Here is a 19,650-nt window from a genome sequence, read left to right on the forward strand (position 1 = left end):
AGTGACCTGTGACAACTGTTCTCATTATACCTGTATTAACAATTCTATGAAGTTCAATCCTTATAAAGAAACACTTTATATTCTCAAAGCCAGAACAGGACTGTGGTTACCTGTTAAAATGAATAGAGTCTGGCAAGAAACACCAGCAATGTTCCTTTTGGACAAACTACTTAACCACATTCTTAAATGTACAAAAAGATTTATTGGTCTCTTAATAGCAGCTATTTTGGGAATCATTGCTGTCACTGCTTCTGGGGCCACTGCAGGTGTGTCTCTGCATCAGACCGTTCAGACCACTGAATTTGTTCAAAATTGGCACCACGATTTAAATCAATTATGGTGTACCCAAAATCAAATTGATTCTAAATTAGCTATTCAAGTGGCTGACTTACCACAAGCAGTCACCTTGTTGGGAGACCAGGTTATAAGTCTACAAAAGCAACTTAGACTTCATTGCGATTGGAATATCACTCAATTTTGTGTTACACCTCATATATATAATCAAACTCGGTTTCCATGGGAAAACATCTACTTAACCAAGCAAATCTGACTGAAGAGATTGGAAACTTACAACAAGAAATATTAAGTACCTTCAGTCACAAACTTAAATTGCTCTCTGAAGCTGACATTATTAATGACATCTCTTCTGGTTTAGAGTCAGCTGATCCACTTTATCATCTTAAGATCTATGGGAGTTCCACTGTTGTAACTTTTGGCATTATTTTAATCCTTTGCTTGTGTTTATTTATAGTCTGGAGAAAACTCCAAAGAAGACAAGAATCCGGACCAACGCCTCGCTATGATGGCTGTCCAACTCCATCAACTTTCTTCAAAAAATAAAAAAACGGGGAGATGTTGAGCCTAAGAATATTGAGTTATAGAAATGCCCCCTGTATTTCTGGAGACAAGATTTGATTTCAGAAGTCAAATAAGGCTTTGCCTTAAAGAAAAGATAAATGTGTTATTTGAAAAGCTGCCTCGTCTCAGGAGGGCATCTCGCTGGTCAGTAGAAGCTGCACTTCAAAGAGACAGCTGTAAACTGGGCTTTTGGTTCTCACCTGTTTTGAAAGACAAGGCATGCCTTTTCCTTGGAACCAAAAGGTTGCTGGAGCTGACAGGTAGACCCCCGGAGATGAGAGCTGATCATATAGATATGCTAATGCCCAAGCCCGGCCCAGATGGAACCATGCAGTTCAAGTAATTAACACAAAGCACAGCCCATGTTGACTTCTGGGATCATCTCTGTCCCCAAGAACACAATCACCAGAGCCAAGATGTCCCTGTTTGTTGCTAAAGTAATAGCCTTACCATAAAACTTACAAGTTTGCCCCAAGACGATCTTATAACTCATTGTTCCCCTAGTTGGAGTTAGTTAAAGGATCTGTAGTAGCCTTTTAGGAGACTTTGACCCTAAAGCAAACTGCCTGTTAGTATGCAAATCTTGTTGCCCTTGGCAACGGGGAGCCTGTAAGTACCCTATAAAATACCTGTGTGGAGTTTCAGTCGGGGATATATTTGATGCGGGTAAAAATATATCCATCCGGATACATTCCTTTATTTTCATAAACCTTTACTTTATAAACTATATCTTTGGCTCTGTGTATTATTATTGCCATTACTTTATCTTTTATTTCTGTTTCCTACTATATTTTTCATCCTTTGCGATGACCCCTGCCTGAGAGACCTGTTCTGAAGAAAAAAACCTCTTTGCAGGGAGCGTAGCTAACTCCCTGCAAACTGGTGTTGTCAACTTAGAGACCATGATCGAAATAAAGAGAAAAAAATTACCTCTTTGTGGGGAGCGTAGCTAACTCCCCGCAGATGGGGTCTTGGTAAATTCTCAGCATGGGAGTTCGGACCCCAGTGGGCTGTACTTGAGGAGAACAAGTTTGAACCCTAGAAATACATGTTCCCCAGAAGGGCTGTAACTCAGCTTCAGAATTTAGTCCCTAAATCAGATTGAGATGATCTTGGGTTATGAGTTCTGCCAGGCACCTGGAAGAAATGAAAGTAAGACTTCTCTGGAAGAAAATAATATCATTTTAGGCCTCAAATTATTTATGCCAACAATTTAGTATTTGTTAGCTTATTTTATAAATAAGAACATACAGTCAAAATCATGGCCAGTGGGCACCGTGGTTCACACCTGTAATCCCAGGGCTTCAGGAAGCTGAGGCAGAAGGATCACTAGAGGCCAGGAGTTTTGAGACCAGCATGGGCAACGTAGACAGACTCCATCTCTACAAAAATGAGGAAGACATTTCAAAAGCTCAGGGAAAGCTAGGCCCCCACACCAGTTAGCCCAGCTGTGGCTGCAAAGGACAAGTTCTTCAAGGAAATGCAAAGTGCCACTCTAGTGAACACGTGAATGACAAAAAAGCAAAACAGCTTTATTGCTGATACAGAGAAAGTTTGTGTGCTCTGGATAGATCACCCCAGCTACAACATTCCCTTAAGCCAAAATCTAATTTAAAGCAGGCTCCTCCCTTCAATTCCATGAAGACTGAGAGAGGTGAGGAAGTTGAAGAAGAAAAGGGTGAAGCTAGCAGTTGGTGGTGCATGAGGCTTAAGTAAAGAAGCCATCTCCATAAATAGAAAATGACTAACATCCTAGGAGAATATGATTATTGGGATTTTGTTTTGACTAGAATTTCTGTCCCTCTCGGACTAAAATTTAGCCTGTTGCATATTTGGGAGCAATGTTTTTTAATAAATGTACTGCAAACCAGGTGTAATTCAACTCAATGAAAAAAAAAACAACTGAAATCTCAAGCTATTTTGAAACAGGAAGGGGAAAATTTGCAAATAGAAGTTTTTCCCAACTGAAAAAGAGAGGGCAAAACAAATGAACCCTTTGGAAGGTATTAAAGAAGTTGTCACAATCCGAGTGCCAAGCAAGGTGATTGTCAGTCCTCAAATGCCGCTGGTCTCTGCCTCCAAAAAAACCAAATCATTTTATCTAAGTTATAATAGTCAGGCCTGTAAATAAATATTTTTAAATTTCTGAAGCTGTTCCTCCCCACTAAAAGATGCTCAAAATTAAAAAAATCAAAATATTTTTTAGCTGCTTTTGTCAGAAAGGTAAATATTTCATAAGGTGTCACCATGCATGTTGGCCCTCAGTTTATCACGCTGTAACACACCATCTCTCAGGTTTTGCCGTGACAGTACCTAACAAGGCTTCCAGACTCTCTTCAACACCTCCAAGCTCCCCTTTCTCCAAACACTAAAGGAAGAAGAAAACTGCAAACCCCCATCTGTCCGCCCTACAGTTCCTGGGAAGAGACGGTCCTCAAATTGTTCCTGCTTAGACCCCTGAAGCCTGGAGAAGGAGATGAGGACAGCTGTGCCAGCAGGCGAGGACGATGTGCAATAACGGGGAGGAAATTTGGCTGAGGGGACAGACGGGAGAAGGGACATGGAGAGGAGGAGGGGTCAGTGGAGATGAAATTGTGAGGGGGGTGAGAAGAAAGAGCAAAAAAACAGGGAGAAAGGGGTGAGGATCACAGAAGACAGAAAAAGATAAAATGGAAGAGAAAAAGAAGGAAGGGTCAGGGTTAAAGGACGCGGAGACGGTGGCACAGAGAACACGGAAAAGGCTGTCACTGGGAGGAAGGGAGATTAGGGGGTGCTACCTAAAGGGCTTCACCCCAGCAGGTGAATGGGCTGCACGGGGAAGGGGGAACTGGAAACCGAGCGGGTGGCAATAAGGGGCTGTGGGCGAAGGCAGGAGCCTGAAGGGGACGCCGGAGCGAGGGAGCGGCGGGGACGCGGGGGCAGAGGCTTGGCCGGCCTCGCTCCCTCGCCGAGGCTGAGCCGGCGCGATCCTCGGGCGCAGCCTCTGCCCCGGGTGCGGCGGTGGCCGGACCGGACCCCGCCCCCAGGCCGAGCCGGCGCTGGGGCTCCAGGCTCCGGGCTCGGCCCCAGCCTAGGCCTCTTTAATTCAGAAGCCGGAAGTGCCGCAGCCACAGCCCGCCCTGGAGCGGAAGCTCCGCCCCGCGAGGCCCCGCCCCAGCGTGAGAGCCGCGCCTGCGTGTTCCTGTTTCCGTTGCCAGGTCCTGGGGGGGGGGGTCTATGTCACTGAGCAGCCAGCAGAGGGCAGGCTTCTAAGTGTTCAGAGCCCCGCAGTGTCTGAGCGTGTCCAAGGGGGTTGTTGGGGACTGTCACCTGGGCGCTGCTTGGTGAAGCCTGGGGGACTCCAGGGGACTGCCACAGTGGGTACGGGGAGCAGCCCTGCTCCGATAGCCAAGAAGCTGAGGAGCCTGGTCTAAGACCAGGAGGGAACACTGGGTACCGACTCCCAGCCCAGGCATCCCATCGTCCATCCCCCTGGCCTCTGAGAAACTGGAACCCTCATACATGGCTGACGAGAGTGAAAAATGGTGCAGCTATTGTTGAAACACTCTGGTGGTTCCTCAAAAGGTTAAGCATAGAATTACCGTATGACCCAGCAAGTCCACTTACAGGTGTGTAACCACAAGAATTCAGAACAGAGACTCAAACTTACACTTGCACTCTAATGTTCATAGCAACCGTATTCACACTAACCAAAAGGCAGAAATGACCCAAATGTCCATCAACAGATAAATGGATAAAGAAAATGTGGCAAGTACACACACAGGAATATTACTCAGCCATGAAAAGGAATGGAGTTATGACACCTGCTACAGCATGGGTGAATCTTGGAAACATTATGATAAACAAAATAAGCCAGGCACAAAAGGACAAATACCATATGATTCCACTTCTGTGAAATATCTAGAATAGGCAGATTCATAGAGACAAAGTATGTTAGAGATTACCCGGGGCCGAGGGCGGGGGAAATGGGAGTTATCGCCTAATGGTTAGAGAGCTTCCAGTTGGTATAATGAGAAAATTGGAAATATATAATGGTGATGGTTGCACAACATTGTGAATGTACTTAACGCCACTGAACTACACTTACAAATGGTTACAGTGGCAAATTGTGTGTATCACAAGAAAAATAGGTTTAAAATAAAATACTTTTTAAGATACACAAAAGCTGAAAGAATCAATCAGCAACAGACTCTTTTTCTTTCTTTCTTTCTTTTTTTTTTTTGAGACAGAGTCTCACTCTGTTGCCCAGGCTAGAGTGAGTGCCGTGGCGTCAGCCTAGCTCACAGCAACCTCAAACTCCTGGGCTCGAGCGATCCTCCTGCCTGAGCCTCCCGAGTAGCTGGGACTACAGGCATGCACCACCATGCCCGGCTAATTTTTTCTATATATTTTTAGCTGTCCATATAATTTCTTTCTATTTTTAGTAGAGATGGGGTCTCGCTCTTGCTCAGGCTGGTCTCGAACTCCTGAGCTCAAACAATCCGCCCACCTCGGCCTCCCAGAGTGCTAGGATTACAGGCGTGAGCCACCACGCCCGGCCAGCAACAGACTCTTAAACTGCAAGAAATGTTAGACGTACTTTAGGCAGGAGAAAAATGATACCAGATGAGATTATGTTTACAGATCTGGCCATGGTAACCAAATGGGTAGTATGTGACTTTTTTTCTTTTTAAAACGTCTTTAAAAGATAATTGACTGTTTAAACAAAAATAACAATAATGAAATCGGGGCATATAACACATGTGTAAGTAACATGTATGACAATAGCACAGAGACCCAAGGGGAAGCGACGGAAGGACGGAGCATGCTGTACGGCTCTCACGCTGCACAGAAAGTGGTGTCGTATCACTAGAAGGTAGAAACCAACAGTATTGTGACGTATCCTACGCTGGACAGGACAGCTTCCCACACAAAGAACTATCCAACCCAAAATGTCAGGTTGAGAAACCATGCCCTAAAGCTAAATAACTAAAACAGTAAAACAAAAAGTTATAGCTAATGGGCCACAAAGGCAATCAGAATGAAAACAATACTCAATGTAAAAGAAGTCATAAAAGAAAACAGAGCAAAGAGCTGATGAGATGAAGGGAAAACATACAGGAGGGTTTGGTGAATGGAAAATGGTGGAAATGACATGGTGCCAGCTTCCAGGCCCAGGACTCATGAAACCGGCAGCTTCCACTGTCTGTCTCTCGGAACATTTGCTCTGGAGGAAGCCGTCGCTCACATCGCCACCTGGGCTCCACCTCTTGTCATACCAGTGGTGGCATTAGATTCTCATAGAATCTCGAACCCAACTGTAAACTGCGTGTGGAGGGACGTAGGTTGCGACTTCTGATGAGAATCTAATGCCGGATGGTCTGAGGTGGAGCGGAGGCCGTGATGCTAGCGCTAGGGAGCGGCTGCAAATGCAGATTACCGTTAGCAGAGAGGTTTGACTGAACAATGAATGTGATGCGCTTTGTTTTTTTTTGTTTTTTGGGGGTTTTTTTGAGACAGAGTGTCGCTTTGTTGCCCAGGCTAGAGTGAGTGCCGTGGCGTCGGACTAGCTCACAGCAACCTCAAACTCCTGGGCTTAAGCGATCCTACTGCCTCAGCCTCCCGAGTAGCTGGGACTACAGGCATGCGCCACCATGCCCGGCTAATATTTTTCTATATATATTTTTAGTTGGCCAGATTATTTATTTCTGTTTTTTTAGTAGAGATGGGGTCTCGCTCTTGTTCAGGCTGGTCTCGAACTCTTGTCCTCGAGTGATCCACCCGCCTCGGCCTCCCAGAGTGCTAAGATTACAGGCGTGAGCCACCGCACCCAGCCTGATGCACTTGAATCATCCCAAAACCTTTACCCCCTCCCCTGGTCTCTGGAAAAATTGTCTCCCATGAAACCGATCCCTGGTGCCAAAAAGGTTGGGGACTGCTGGGATATAAGACAAACATACAAAAATAAATTCTATTTGAATATACTAGCAATGAATGACTGGAAATTGAAATTACGAATGATACCATTTACAATAGCATTTAAAAAGAAATATTTACAGGTAAATCCGACAAAACTACAGAAGACCTGTACTATAAAAACTGTAAACATTGCAGAGTAAAAATAAAGGAGACCTCAGCAAAGGGAAAGATACATCTTTGCAGCTCAGAAAAACACTCAGACATCAATTCTGACCAAATTGATCTGCAGATTCAGCACAAGCCCAGTCAAAATCTCAGTGTTCTCTGTTGTAGAAATTGTCAAGCTGATTCTAATATTCATGTGGACATGCAAATGCTGTAGAATAAGTCCTCCAGAAAAAAAAAGAACAAAGTTGGAGGACTAATACCACTCAATTTCAAGATTTTTTATAAAGCTATGGCAATCAAGACAGTGGTAAAAGACAGACAAATAGCTCAATAGAATGAAATAGAGAGTTCAGAAATAGATTCATGGCCGGGTGCGGTGGCTCACTCCTGTGATCCCAGCACTCTGGGAGCCCAAGGAGGGAGGATCACTCGAGGTCAGGAGTTCAAGACCAGCCTGAGCAAGAGCGAGACCCCGTCTCTACTAAAAATAGGAAAAAAAAAAAATTAGCCAGGTGTGGTGGTGGCACCTGCAGTCCCAGCTACTCAGGAGGTGGAGGCAGGAGAATCACTCAAGCCCAGGAGCTAGAGGCTGCAGTGAGCTAGGCGGACACCGTGTCACTCTAGCCCAGGTGACGGAACAAGACTCTGTCTCCAAAAAAATAAATAAATAAAAATAAAAGGAAAAGAAATAGACTCACTCATGCATGGAAAACAAATGTGTTACAGATGAGCAAAGACCATGCAGTGGAAAAAGGATTGTCTTTTCAATAAATTGTGTTGGAAAGTGTGGCTACTTATGTGTCAAAAAAAAAATTAACTCATTCCACACCTCATACATATATGAAAATTAACTTAAAATGGGCCATAAATATAAATGTAAAACTATAAACTTCCAGAAGAAAATAGAAAATGTTTGTGATCTTGGGCTAGGTGAAGATGTCTTAAACATAACACCTGAAGCATGATTTTCTGAAAAAACATGCAGAATTTTATCAAGATTTTAAACTTATATTCTTCCAAAACACTGTTAGCGTGAAAATACCAACCATAGACTGGCAGGAAATATTTGCAAAGCCTGTACCTGATAAAAGGCTTGTATCCAGAATATGTAAACAGGTCTCAAACTCAGTAATAAAAAATAAATAACCCAGTAACAAAATGAGCAAAAAATTTGGCCAGATACTTCACAAAGAAGATGCTCAGAAGACAGGTCAGTAGTCGTGGGGGAAACGCGACTTACAACACAGAGAGAATTGCTGCGCATCTACCCGAGTGGCTGAAAGAAAGAGACTGGCGGGCCACACAGGGCTGGCTTCGCGGGCCTGTGACCTGTGTGGCGACACAGAGGCCCTGCACAGAGGGCCCTGCGCCTTGTTTCATGCCCTCCTGTTTTCATCTTGAAATCCTTAATGATCTTAGAACAGGGAGCCCGGCGTTTCCATTTTGCCCCAGACCCAGCAAATTATATAGCCAGTCTCGACTCCACACGTTAGCAAGGATGGGGGAAAGTGGAGCTCTCACACACCACTGGTAGCAATGTTAAATGGAACCACCGCTTTGGAAAACAGTTGGGCAGGTTCTTAAAAAGCTAAGCGTTTACCTCCCATAGGACCCAGCATTCCCACGCTTAGGTGTATACCCAAGAGAAATAAAAATATATGTGAAAGATTATATAGATTTTACGGGGATTAACTAACCAATAAAACCCCTTTTCTTTCCATTATATCTTTCATGAATAGCGAAGGCATTACAAATACTTTCTCTTTAAAAAGTTTCTCTATTATGATTGTCCCAAAGGTCACACTGTAAATAATTACCTTAGATTTTGACCTCTTATTTATACAGTGACAGTAATTAAAATTAGAAAAGTAAAACATTTATTTATTTTAAAGCTACTAGAGACTTAACTATCCCCTCCATAACAGGCAAAGTTTTCATTTGGGGGAAATAAACCGTTTTTACTGTGACACATACACTACTTACATTATTAATATTGGTTCCATTTTATAAAAAGAGAGTTTTTTTTAATTCAAAGTTGTGATTTCAATAATGATGAATTGTACATTTTATAGCTTGCTCTAATCTTTTAACACAATTAAATTGGACCTATCCCCAATTTTACCAACTTCTTAAAAACTTATCAGTCTATAACAATGACACAACTGATGAAAATGACATATCTGTGTAACGATGCAAAACTCACCATAGGTTCAAGAATAATGTACTTGTTTCATATCTGAAGATTAAATATATTGTAAATTTGGGGGGGAGGTGTCTTTTTTTTTTCTTTTTTTGGAGACAAGGTCTCGCTCTGTTACCTGGGATACAGTACAGTGTTACTACCACAGCTCACTGCAACTTCAAACTCCTAGGCTCAAGTGATCCTTCTGCCTCAGGCTCCACAGTAGCTGGGACTACAGGCACATGCCACCACGCCTGGCTCTCCCCTCCATTTTAGTAGAGATGGGGTCTCGCTCTTGCTCAGACTGGTCTCGAACTCCTGGCCTCAACCAATCCTCCCTCCTTGGCCTCCCAAAGTGTTAGGATTATAGGCACGAGCCACTGCACCAGGCCTAAAATATACTGTAAGTTGCACAGTCCATTTCCTTGGTTGTTGGGAAAAAGAGCACAGGCAGCAGCAAAGGACTGTCCTGGGACACTCTTCATCACACGGCAGTAACAGTTTAGTCAAAATCATACCCGAAAGCCCAACCTTGACTACTCAAGACACAGGGCTACGCTCTGCCTTCAATTAGAAAATGGTTACCTTTCTGAAAACCCTCAGGATAAATTTCCTTCTGGTTTTAGTACTGTGAACAATAGCTACGGTTCACCTGGGCAACCAATTTGCTTTATGGCCATCACTAAAATGTTGAGCCTACCCTTTTATACCAAAAGCCAAATTTGTGACACATCCTTAACAAGCTGTAGGAATTCACAGAAGACTTTCTTGTATTAGGTTTCCTCCTGGCTCTATTTTAGATCCTAAACTTCATTTCTCTTTTCATCATCCTTCTCATCCCTTCTAATATATATAGCCTTACTCTGTTTCTTCTTTTCTAATTGTCCTCAAAATATTTTTGGAACAAAAGAAGTTCTAATAAAATATACCATGTATACTTATTGATACACATGAGGACAATGTGCACACATGCACACACATAGATTAAAAGCCAACCGAATTTTATTCTTTCTCCAGGATGATGGGGGACCCTGCTTCCTGCGCTGTGTGGCTCGCGTGTTGCACCGACAGCACTGGTGACAGTGCCCGTCTCACTCTTGGCCACCGGCAAATATTCCCATCTCTTGTTTCTCCATTCCTCAGCAGTTGAGAATAGGAATTAATCAACGTCTTATAATGAAATGGGATGTTTCAAAATGTTACATTAAAGCTCAATTCCACCACTGAAAACATTTGTTATGTTTTTCTTATTATATACATTTACTAGCCCTAAACCAAATCTAACTGTATTTTGTACAACATTTAGTACACAATCTATTTTAACAGAACTCTAAGACAAACTTTCAACGATTAGCAAAATTTATGATGTATAACCTACTAATTTTATTGAATGGGTTTTCTTTCAAAATAAACTATGTAATTAAAAATTAGAAAATTACATCTTTCTAAATCATATACATTTTTAAAACTTCTATTTTCATTTTAAACTCAATTATAAAAAATTATCACAATAATGTACATTGTACCCAAAAAGCCCTAACCTCAGCATGCTATAATTCATCCATGTAACCCAAAATACTTGCACTCCCTAAATCTATTGAAATAAGAAAAAAAAACCTAAAAAAAATGGTCACAATAAAATTATATGCTTTGTCCATTTGTCAGAGAAAAATAATTAACGGTAAATACTAGGCCTTCTTTTTCAATTCTGTATGAAATTCCTTTTGATAATACTTGATAGAATTCTACTCACAACAACACTCAGCCACATACACTTCTTTCTATAGTACTAAGTGTTCAGAAACACACAGCATTCAAATAATGTAGTTTCCATGTAATTAGGATATCATTTTCAGTTTGATAATCTGGCATAGAAAAGTCTTCCAGGCCGGGCGCGGTGGCTCACGCCTGTAATCCTAGCACTCTGGGAGGCCGAGGTGGGCGGATCGTTTGAGCTCAGAAGTTCGAGACCAGCCTGAGCAAGAGCGAGACCCCATCTCTACTAAAAATAGAAAGAAATTATATGGACAGCTAAAAATATATATATAAAAAAAAATTAGCCGGGCATGGTGGTGCATGCCTGTAGTCCCAGCTACTCGGGAGGCTGAGACAGGAGGATCGCTTGAGCTCAGGAGTTTGAGGTTGCTGTGAGCTAGGCTAACGCCATGGCACTCACTCTAGCCTGGGCAACAGAGTGAGACTCTGTCTCAAAAAAAAAAAAAAAAAAAAAAGAAAAAAGAAAAGTCTTCCAGTGGAAGAAAAGAGAAATAGCTAAAAAGAAACAGTTGAGGCCGGGCGCGGTGGCTCACGCCTGTAATCCTAGCACTCTGGGAGGCCGAGGCGGGTGGATCGCTCGAGGTCAGGAGTTCGAGACCAGCCTGAGCAAGAGCGAGACCCCATCTCTACTAAAAATAGAAAGAAATTATATGGACAGCTAAAAATATATAGAAAAAATTAGCCGGGCATGGTGGTGCATGCCTGTAGTCCCAGCTACTCGGGAGGCTGAGACAGTAGGATCGCTTAAGCCCAGGAGTTTGAGGTTGCTGTGAGCTAGACTGACGCCACGGCACTCACTCTAGCTCGGGCAATAGAGTGAGACTCTGTCTCAAAAAAAAAAAAAAAAAAAAAAAAAAGAAACAGTTGACTTAAAGGATGATGATTACTACTGAATGAACTTGTTCCCTAAAACGTAGTGGAAAATGGGCTGTCAATGCCTGAAAGTGACAGAGACGTGCACGTCTGGGAACAGAAGGAAAGCTCTGCTGGCAACACAACAGTGATCCGACCAGGGAGGATAATCCATTTTTTCATTACATATCTATCCCACCTCCCGACCCCTGTTTATCATCCACGTTTCCCAACAGGCTTCAGTGCCATCCACCTACTCCTTCTTTAAAATTTTTCATTTAGAAATTACTCATACAAGGAAGTATTTTAAAATATGTGCAGTTTGAAGAATTAGAAACACCAGAGAAACCACCACCTCGGCTCAGAAAGAGCAGAAGCTCCTTGGATAGGCCCCTCCTGCCGGCTCCTGCCACCACCACCAGTGTCCCCAATTCTGTGTTAACCGTTTCCCCGTTTTTGTCTTCATACCGTTCAGTCCTGTGTATGTGCATCCCTTAAAGCACGTTGCTCTGTGCTGCTGGGTTTTGAACTTTACAGAAATGGAATCATTCTGCAAGTATTCTTTTGTAATGTGATTCCTTTCTTTGATATTACATTTTTGCAATTAATCCAGACTGATATGTGAGGCGACAGTTTATTTTTATTGTAGTGCAATAGCCTGTTATATAAACATATGACTATCCGTTCTGCTGCTAATGACCCTTTGTAATGTTTCTATATTCTGCTGCTGGTGTTACAGTCGCTCTGGCCTGATTATTTTTCACAAATTGAATGTTACTTTTATATTTTATGGTTCATGCTTTAATTTTAACCACACTTACGAAATTTGTTCCTTATTCATTCTTACATTTCAGAACTTTCATTTGGGATCTTTTTTTTTCTTCCTAACGTAAACCATTAAGAATTTCTTTTGTCTCAGACTTTGTCTAAAAAAGCCTTTATTTCAATTTCTTCCTTGAAAGGTAAGTAATTCTAGGCCGAGAGTTATTATCTCTCAAGACATATTGAAGCTATTGTTCCAGTCATTTGAACTCCGGTGCTGCAGTTAAGAAGTCAGTCGTGAGTCTAACTACCACACCTTTATAAATGATGTCTTTTCAAAAATCTATTGACTGTATTTAAGGTTTTCTCTTTCCCTCTAGTAAATTCTGCAGTTCTCACTATAATATGGCTAAATGTGGATACCTTTTTTGATTTGTTCTTCACTGGGCTTGCTGGATTGAGTACTAGTATCTTTTACCCAGTATCTCTATAAATAGTGATTCTTCCTCATTTCCTCTATTATCTCCTTCTAGAACCATAGCTATATAGATCTGTCAGTGAACTCGTATCCAGCATATATAAAGAACTCTGTGACACTTCAGTAAGAATACTGAAATAAACCAATTCAGTAAGAAATGGGCAAAGGAACTGAACGGACACTTTGTGAAAGAAGATATCATTGATCGATAGGCACATTAAAAGATGCTAACTTCAGGAAAATGCAAACTTAAATTTCGTGAGATGCCACTAACAAACCCACTGGAATGACACAAATTTTACAAGACAGACAATACCAGGTGCGGAGAACTTGGAATTCTCATATACTGCTGGTGGAAATGTAAACTCTTGACTTTGGATAATAGTTGTGCTGTTTCTAATAAAGTTAAACATACATTTATCATATGGCCTAGCTTCCTGTATCTTGACTGAAACGGTGGTGACACAGAGGCACCGATTTACAGAGGAAGTAAGAAAAACGACTTCCTCCAGAAAACACAACCAGTTAATAGTAGAGCAATATTAGCATTAGTCTCGGTCTATTAACATTTTCAAGCTTTCTCTCAGAAGGACAAACTGGATGCAGGAAAAGAGCTCATGTTCACCCAGCATTTAACAAATACTGCTGGGTGAGTGCCACATGCCAGCCACATGCAATAGAGACCCAGACCTCACAGAGATCACAGTGGTGGGAACAGGTTTCACGGCAGAGGGCAAAGAACGCTATGGCACCGCCAACAAGCAATTCAACCACATGGTCTGCTACAGGGACCCCTAAAGTACCTCCCACAAGAGTTTTTAAGACCTTTAAGTTTAAAGTCTAAAGAAGAAGATAGAGTCACAACAAACAATAAGGTAAGGTAGATCCTTACCTAACACATAAAAAGATAACTACAGATGGTTTAAAGACCTAACTATAAAACGTAAAACCATAAAGTTAGTAAAGGAAAATGTAGGGAATATTGTTGCCTTAAGGACTTCTTAAATAAAATTTCAAAGCATAAAACAGTAGGCAAACTAGACTGAATTTGATCACATCCAAATTAGAATTTTCTGTTCATAAAGAAAACTATGGAAAAAAGTAATAAATAGATGACAGAAAAGATATTTACAAAGCATAAAACCTGTAAAGGAACTAATGTCCAGTGTAACAAGAGCTTCTGCAAGTCAACAGGAAAAGACAACAATCCCAGTTGGAAATGGGCAGAAGGCAGTAACAGGCACCCGCAGCAAAGGAACCCCAGAACCATATAAGAACACCACGAGCTGCCTAACCAAATACAGAAATGCAAATTAAAACATCCCTCTGAATGACAAAATTTGGGCAAGTGAACATCAAGTATATGCAGATGTACAGGAAAACAAAACCCAATGTGCACAGCGCTACCGAACTTGTAGACTGAGGCATCCTTCATAAGAGCTTAGTCAAATTAATTACCCATATGCACATGGCATCACCAAGGAGGAATTCTTTCTGGACGTACATCCCAGTGAGTGGCCGTGAAGAGCTGGGGCAATGCACAGTCATCCGTGCCGTAGGGAAGCTGGAGACACTCACCTGAGTGTCCACGGTAGAGAAATAATTCAAAGGATGGGGAAAGGGTATGATGCAAGGAGACACGGAGCATGGCGAAAACACCCAGGTTATCCTAGCATGCGACGGTGACGGCATGGTGATGAAAAAGGCAGAGGACACTCCCCTTAGGGTTGTAGACAGAGCCAGACGAGGAAATGCACGGGAAGTGCCCAGTCCCTTGCCCTTAGTCCTATGACAGTAATTCCTGCTACTTGGTATAAGTACCCCCTAAGCTTTCACCCCAGTGTTTGTTTATTTGTGCAGCTGGAGCACGGAGCTTTGTTACGAGAACTTTTTTTTTTTTTTTTTTGAGACAGAGTCTCACTCTGTTGCCTGGGCTAGAGTGAGTGCCGTGGCGTCAGCCTAGCTCACAGCAACCTCAAACTCCTGGGCTCAAGCGATCCTCCTGCCTCAGCCTCCCAAGTAGCTGGGACTACAGGCATGCGCCACTATGCCTGGCTAATTTTTTTCTATATATATATATATTTAGTTGTCCATATAATTTCTTTCTATTTTTAGTAGAGACGGGGTCTCGTTCTTGCTCAGGCTGGTCTCGAACTCCTGACCTTGAGCGATCCACCCGCCTGGGCCTCCCAGAGTGCTAGGATTACAGGCGTGAGCCACCGCGCCCGGCCTGTTACGAGAACTTAATAGAAGACGCGGCGGCACCGTGAGAGCCCGGGGGAGGCGAGGCCTCCGGAGTCTTGCGGGTCCTGTGTGCACAGCGGCTGCTCCCCGCGCTGCTGCAGGCGGGACAAGCCTCACCCCACCCGCATCTCCATCTGCGCATCTATAGAATGGAATTGTTAAAGCCAATGCCATGTGGCTGATTTGAGGGTAAATGAGATACTGTAAACCTCGTAACAAGTGTTCGTTCACCTCGCTTCTCCTCCCTCCCAGGCATGTGAAGGTGCCATCTCACCAGGGGGAGCCCCGTGCCACCATCATATGTTGTGGTGGCCACGCAACAACATGGAAGAAGACTCAGCCGTGCTGAGACAACACACACCTATATAGAAAATGACTAGAAAGAAGAAAATCAAAGTGAGTACCTTACTTGAATTTGGGTAGAGAAATTATAGGTGGTTACTTTTCTGTTTTTCTATTTTCTGAGTATCCTATAATATGGTTACGTTACTTTTAGAAATGGAATATTTCATGGCAAACAAATATTTTACTTTAAAATTGCATTGAACAAAAACTGTTAAACTTTAAAACCTAAACAGCATCTTTATAGATCCTCCATCAATGGAGTTAATTTTAAAATTCTAGAATATATTCTGAAGCACTGGGTTCTTCTTAATTCTAACACTTAACGTGGGACAAATAATTTACTCTGAGAGCCGCATTCTTCACCTATAAAGTGGGGCTAACTTTAACTCACAGTTGTGAGGATGAAATGAGATAATATGTAAGTACCATGGAGATGATCATGTTTTGAAAACTTCAAAGTTTGCAAAGATATAAATATAAACTCATTAAATACCAGAAGAAAAAATTTTAAATGGTTAGTATCTTGAACTCCAACATCAGATAGACCTATATTCAAATTTTAGCTCTGCCACCAACAACCTGGATGACTTTGGGCAATCTACTTCACCTTCTTACTACAGCATCTTCTCAGCAGTGTGGGGGTAAGGACAACATGCCTGTGTTGCTGTGAAAATTAAATAAGTTACTTATATAAAGCCCAGTGCTTGTCAGAAAATAATGGCTCATTTAATGTTACCAATTATAATCCTCCTTAAAACCACTTCTGCAGTTAATGAAACTGAATATTATTATTAATGTCCCAATCACTGTTTCACATTAATATATAAAAAGAGAAAAGACATTTTCCCTACTCTTAAGGTTCTCACAGTCAATAAAAGAAATGGAAATATATTTCAAAGATCATAGGAGACTTCAATAACTAATAAAATCAAATTTTATATCTATTACTAGGGGAACAAAGAGAAAGAGGAACAGGATTGGCTACAATGAGGAATGTATCAAAATCTCAAAGGAGATCATATTTGAGTTAAATCTTGAAAGCCTGGGTATGATTTTGTCCATTAATGAAGGAAAAATACAAAATTAAAAATCTAAGCCAGGCATGATGGCACAGGCTTGTAATCCCAGCTACTCAGGAGGGTGAAGTGGGAGGATCATTTGAATCCAAGAGTTTGAGTCCAGGCTGAGCAACCTAGCGAGATGCCATCTCTTAAAAAAAAGAAAAAGAAAAAAAAAAAAGCCATAGAGTGCTCAGGCCATTGACACTTGTCTCATCAGATGGAACACTGAGAGGGGAAAGGCTAGCTGTAAAAAAGAAGAAAGAAATATCATGATCTAATTGTGAAGAGCTTTATACAAATGCCCTGCTCCATTATTTGGACTTTATGCACAAGAGGGAAATCAAAAGAGGATTTAAGAACACAATCAGACCTAAAATTTAGAAAAATAACTGGTAAAATTAAGTTGACTTAACGGTGTCAGGAAAGACTTCTCAGGAGATGACACTTGAAAGAGGAGTCTGGGAAGGTCATCCCAGGTGGCATGTGGGAGACACAGACCTGAGGACCTGCCCAGCGTATCTCTGATTTCTGGAGCGTAGCAGAGTGGGGGGTGGCAGAGGTGATGTGGAAGACACGGGCCGAGACAGCGACACCTTTGCACAGGAATGGGGGCTTTGAGGGCAAGAGAGAAAGGCCTGCGATGGTAGAGCGATCTGAGATGACATTGTGGAAAAACAGAGGTTGGAGGAACAGGCAGGAAATCACAAGAGTGAAAACTCAGCCCAGAAGAGGGAAGAGCAGATAGACTCAAGAGACATTTGAGGGGACCATTCAGTCTAGCCTGGGAGGGAAAAAAATGAGTATGTTCTACATTTTACCATTTCCCTATTCAAAAAGCACTCACTATTCCCCTCTACCTATGGATTAAAATGTCAATGCTAGCATTCTCAAGGCCTTCCTAGTCTGACTCTCTCTGCCTTTTTATCCACTTTTCCTGAAACCCCACAGTCCCTCTACTTGGACTCTCCTCTCTGCCGCGTCAAACCTTATACAACGACTGAGGCCTGACTAATTCCATGCCACCCACAGGGCCTTCCGAGCTCCCCTGGTGTCTCTCCCCTCAAACAAAGCCTCCAGTGTTGTAAATTACTAAACCCTCATCATGTGGTAATGACCCTCTCCTATTACTAGGTGCTACTGTCTCATTCTTTAACAGCTGTTTACATTTCTATGTGCCTTGTCTGTATGTTTCCTTCACAGAACTGCAAAGAAATGTCAAGCACACGAAAACACCTAGATAACAATCCAAGGCAAGATGAATGTCAGAAGATTTTGGCATCCTGGAAAAAACTCAACATGCACTTTGGTTATTCAGAATTAGCTACTTCTTGTATAAGACTATCTTGTAAAATAAAATAGTAATGATAACAGTGGTAAAGTATACCTGCCAATCCACTTTCACAATAAGATATGTAAGAGAATAAATCAATATAGATTGATGTTGAGCCTAAGAATACTGAGTTATAGAAATGCTGCCTGTATTTCTGGAGACAAGATTTGATTTCAGAAGTCAAATAAGGCTTTGCCTTAAAGAAAAAATAAATGTGTTATTTGAAAAGCTGCCTCCTCTCAGGACGGCATCTCGCTGGTCAGTAGAAGCTGCACTTCAAAGAGACAGCTGTAAACTGGGCTTTTGGTTCTCACCTGTTTTGAAAGACAAGGCAGGCCTTTTCCTTAGAACCAAAAGGTTGCAGGAACTGACAGGTACACCCCCAGAGATGAGAGCTGATCATATAGACATGCTAATGCCCAAGCCGGGCCCAGATGGAACCATGCGGTTCAAGTAATTAACACAAAGCACAGCTCATTGTTGACTTCTGGGATCATCTCTGTCCCCAAGAACACAATCACCGGAGCAAAGATGTCTCTGTTTGTTGCTAAAGTAATAGCCTTATCATAAAACTTACAAGTTTGCCCCAAGACGATTTTATAACTCATTATTCCCCTAGTTGGAGTTAGTTAAAGTATCTGTAGTAGCCTTTTAAGAGACTTTGACCCTAAAGCAAACTGCCTGTTAGTATGCAAATCTTGTTGCCCTTGGCAACGGGGAGCCTGTAAGTACCCTATAAAATACCTGTGTGGAGTTTCAGTCAGGGATATATTTGATGCGGGTAAAAATATATCCATCCGGATACACTCCTTTATTTATTTATTTTCATAAACCTTTACTTTATAAACTATATCTTTGACTCTGTGTATTATTATTGCCATTACTTTATCTTTTATTTCTGTTTCCTACTATATTTTTCATCCTTTGCGATGACTCCTGCCTGAGAGACCTGATCGGAACAAAGAAAAAAAAAAAACCTCTTTGCGGGGAGTGTAGCTAACTCCCCGCAGATCGAAAGGAGAATACAATGAGTAATTCCAAGAAGAATCCTTGGAATTACATAAGCAGCATAATAACTGGTAGTTTTTCAAACTAACTTATTTACAAAGAAGTAACTTAGGAATGGCCATTCTCCTCCTCTCTAATAATTCTAAGACAGAGAGACATAGCAAACTTTAACTTAAATAAACTGCTCCTGGAAATTGGGCTTCAACGAGTTAAATTATAACACATATAAAAAGAAATAATATGCACCTAGTTGCAACTTCAAAGTCAACATACACACAAAGAGGACTTACTGTTTGGGCTTATGTATATCTGTAGTGACAGGAAGAACTCCAGGAGAACTCAGAAATTTCAATGCCAAACATGTCACAAGAAGTCAGAGGTCACACATTTTTCTAAGTGGGGTTTGACCCTAAAGTAAGCAATACATGTAATTAATTGATGCCTTATTCTGAAACATTAACTTGAATGGGACTAGCCTACCAATCCACTGTTAGTCTAATCATGCTAGTCACAATGTGATCACCTCTAGAAACACAAAGTCAAAGTTACTCAAGACAGAAAGGAAACATACAGGTTGACTATTTTGATTGCTTTTTCCCAGTAGTCAATAAAAAATAAGTTAACCTCCCCAATCACACTGCCTAGGTAATAATGCCAGTAGAGACTAGTAAAAAATCCATATCTGTTT

The 19,650-nt window shown here is 41.8% G+C and overlaps 2 long non-coding RNA genes across 6 annotated transcripts in view; one reads left to right on the forward strand and one right to left on the reverse strand.

Moving 5' to 3' along the window:
• The window catches only part of LOC138385467 (uncharacterized), a 137,596-nt gene extending 136,043 nt beyond the window's left edge, over positions 1-1,553 (forward strand). For all 5 annotated transcript variants that reach the window (XR_011233714.1, XR_011233711.1, XR_011233712.1 and 2 more), the window contains one exon: positions 752-1,553. This is a non-coding gene — a long non-coding RNA (uncharacterized lncRNA). The remainder of the gene's footprint in view (positions 1-751) is intronic.
• LOC138385469 (uncharacterized) overlaps positions 1-19,650 on the reverse strand; it is a 70,432-nt gene that overhangs the window by 3,265 nt on the left and 47,517 nt on the right. The gene's annotated exons all lie outside the window — the stretch shown is intronic.

Source organism: Eulemur rufifrons, chromosome 6, assembly GCF_041146395.1.
Source record: "Eulemur rufifrons isolate Redbay chromosome 6, OSU_ERuf_1, whole genome shotgun sequence".
In the NCBI taxonomy this organism is placed as follows: Eukaryota; Metazoa; Chordata; class Mammalia; order Primates; family Lemuridae; genus Eulemur; species Eulemur rufifrons.